Genomic DNA, 3,675 nt, shown 5'->3' with positions numbered 1-3,675 from the left:
TGTGCACGTGTGTGTGTGTGTACGTTTGTGTATGTGTGTATGTGTGTGTGTGCACGTGTGTGTGTGTGTGTGTACATTTGTGTATGTGTGTGTGTGTGTTTGTGTATGTGTGTGTGTGAGTGTGTGTGTGTGTGTGTGTGTGTGTGTGTGTGTGATATAACTAAAGGCACTGAGCATTCTAGGCTGAAACTCCCCCAAAGAACTGAAGCCTATCTTATTTTACATATTTTAGTGTAGTTTTAAATACACTTTCTTAATTGGCTCTACATTTACTGTCAGCTGGTTCTTTGGTTTCTTTGTCAAATAAATAATTATACTCTTAAAAAGAGATTGTAATTGTATATATTATAGAACAATTTAACTCAGGTTTATTGAAGAATGTGAATTTTAAAACAACTGTAATACTTATTTTTCATAAGAAAATGTGTTCCTTTATCTATTTCCTACTGAAATTTAAATTAACTCATTATTCTGTCTTCGTTTAAACATCTTGCCTGCTCAGATAGTTTCTGTATAAAAATTGACAATATCTGTAGTGACAGGTCATGAAGAATCCATATAAAATCCTAATATCCGTGCAAGACAGAAGTCTAGTGAGCAGGTGGTAGGATACAACTGTTAAATGTGCATCTTAAACTCATTATGAACATCTGGGAGGGGAATTTAAGAAAATATATCCGATAAACAAAAACAAACCAGACCATCAGGTATACCTATACTCAAAGGCTTATAGTAAGATTTCTGTTTTGTATAAAAAAATTTGCCCTTGAGCAAATATATTATACTGTGAAATAATTTTAATTTCATTCATCATAAACTCAGTAAATATGATTAATATATACTAATATAAAGAGGAATTGCATTTATTTGTATTTTTTAGAAATGATAGGTATGTTTTAATAATTTTTTTCAAAAATATTGAAATTAGTCAAATTTGTGTTTTGTACAAATTGAAAAGATACTCCATCTGGTGGCTAATCACTTTGATTAATGTTTATGTATGGGTATAAGATAGGCAATAAAACAGCAATTAATTCACACAATTGAACAGAAAAATATGGAATATTACAGTGGACTTCACTGAAAATGAAACTGGAAGTGTTGTATTCTTGTCATATTCTGATCATTAACTATAATTTAAATTATGTTTTCTCTGTTTAAAGTAAAAAAATTGCCTAAATTTATATTACCTGTCTCCAATTTTGTGCCATTTTTTAAAACGTCTGGTTAAATTAATATATATATAAAATATTATTATATCATTTAAATCATATCCTTTATCCCGTCCTCACTTATTACTTACCATGTCCCCAACTTTCTTTCAAACTTATGGTCCTTTTTTTTATTACTATATGTGCATATATACCTATTTTATGAATAAAATGTCACATTGTATAAGCACATAAGAAATTCATACATAAGTCTGTATTTCTTGAGAAAACGCTCTCCTTTATTCATTTTAAAGTACAATATAATGTACCCTAAAGAATTGCTTTCTACTTTAGGATTTAAATCATCTGTATTTAGTGAAATGGATTCAGTATTTCACCCCCAACATAAACTGCATAATCTTTCTCATCTCTCTTTTATTCCTCATTGCCCAAATGTAATTGACTAAAATAAAATTAGTTCAGCAGATATTTCTTCAGATTGTTGAAGTCACAAGCATTAATTCCTGACAACATTTTTTATAATAATGAAAGATAAAGATCAGCATCATTAGATTATGGAGGATAGCTGTCTCAGTATTCTTAGAGAACCAAATAAATTGAAAATGGTTATTAAGCCTCTCCTCACAACAGTTCCTTGAAACTTCATAGAGTATCTATTGCAAACTCAGATGCAAGCCATTACTTTGCTATTAAACAATCTTATCTTAAATGTCTATAGCTTAAGACATTATTTTCTCATTACACACAATGTTTATTTTATGCACTACAGTTCAACTGACTTTCTATCAAAATGAAACATAAATTACAAATTCCATAGACAAAATGTTCACTAAATTAAATGGAAGTAAAATTTGTATGAATGAAAACTAAATGGATAAAACAGGTAAATGTGATAATCTTTGGAAATATTTGTATATCCAAAATGTATAAATTACTAATGTAGCTGAATCAAGAATCAGCCAAGAAAGCATGTATATGGATCAACTACTTTAAAATTTCAGTGTGCTTGCTATAATTACTGGTGAATTATTTCAAGTATTCATTGTCAGCAGGAGGAATCCTCAGTTTAATTCAGACACTAAATTGTGAGTAACTAAAACAGAAACATGCAGGAAGAATTGAATTCTTTTATATGCAGGGGCATTGATGTCACATAATTAAAGCAATTTGAAAACCAGTCAGTCTGTGTTTTTGGTTTGGGTTGCTTATTCTTAAGTCAAAGAGGGAAGCTCAGCATCAGATACATTGTGCAACTATCAAAACAGTCTAAATCTTCAGAATTCTTCAAGAGATGTTGCATGTAAATGGTCTTTGAAACTTAATTTAAAAAATGGGAATAAAAAGAGGAGACTAGACAGATGGCTCAGTATCTAAGAATGTAGAGCGTTCCTGTGTTCCTACAGAATACCTGAGTTCTGTTCTCAACAACCTACCCCTAGCCAAGAGCTATTTAAAACTGATAGCTGTCAAGAGAAAGAGAGTTGGTTCTCTAAGAATACTGTCCCTGTCACCCACCCACCCATATGCCCTGCAGTTCCAGTTGTCTCTCCCCAGATCTTCTCCCACCATTCCTCCTCCCAGACCCGATCCTTCCTGTTCCAATTCTTGCCTGCATGGATCTGTGCTGGGTCCTCTGCATATTAGTTATTGTTGTTAGCTTGGTGTTTTGTGAGACTCCTAACAGTGGGAGTGGGGGTATCTCTGACTCTTGTTTCTGCTCCCAGGATGTTTTTTTTTTTTTCTCCTATTGTGTTGCCTTGTCTAGCCTTGATATGAGGGTTTGTGTCTAGCCTTTTTGTATCTTGTATTGATGTGTTTGGTTGATGTCCCTGGGAGGCCTGCTCTTTTCTGAAGGAAAAGGAGGAGGAGGAGGAGATCAAGGTAAGAGGGAAGGTTGGGAGAGGCCAAGAAGAGTGGAAAGAAGGAAATTGAAGTCAGGAAGTATTCTAAACAAAACAAAACAAAAAGGAATATTGTCCCTTATAGATCAACCATAATCCCATTCTGTCATTAATTTCTACACAGTCAGGTACTGATTCCAGTGAGTAATATGGTTATACATTTGATATTCAAATTTGAAATCCAATTATTAGTCCAAGGTGATTCTCTATTCAAGGGCCTGACTAGTGCCCTTTTCAGAAACGTAGCAAAGGAAACCTGGCATGCCTGAGGTCTCTGGGGAACAAGGGATGCTTTTTGCCTTTGCCTGCCTTTGGCTGCCTACATGTATGCCTAGTCAGTCTGGATAGATTTTACCCTCTGACAGCTCTGTCATCTTTCTTGATCTAGGCTAGAGGCATTGATATGCAGCAGGTCTCCCTAGTCATCAATTACAACCTTCCCACCAACAGGGAAAACTGCATCCACAGAATTGGTCATGGTGGTTGCTTTGGCTGTAAAGGTGGGGCTATTAACACAGTGACAGAAGAAGAGAAAAGGACTCCTGGAGACACTGAGACATTCTACAACACCTCCATTGAAGAGATGCCCCTCAGTGTTGCTG

The 3,675-nt window shown here is 34.3% G+C and overlaps 1 non-coding gene across 1 annotated transcript; it reads left to right on the top strand.

Moving 5' to 3' along the window:
* Positions 1 to 3,264: 3,264 nt before the first annotated feature.
* On the top strand, positions 3,265 to 3,400 carry LOC114681298. Its single transcript, XR_003732888.1, has one exon. It is a non-coding gene; the product is annotated as a small nucleolar RNA SNORA67 (small nucleolar RNA).
* The last annotated feature ends 275 nt before the right edge of the window (positions 3,401 to 3,675 follow it).

The sequence above is a fragment of the Peromyscus leucopus genome, chromosome 12 (assembly GCF_004664715.2).
Source record: "Peromyscus leucopus breed LL Stock chromosome 12, UCI_PerLeu_2.1, whole genome shotgun sequence".
In the NCBI taxonomy this organism is placed as follows: Eukaryota; Metazoa; Chordata; class Mammalia; order Rodentia; family Cricetidae; genus Peromyscus; species Peromyscus leucopus.
This window is presented reverse-complemented; position numbering and strand designations above follow the sequence as displayed.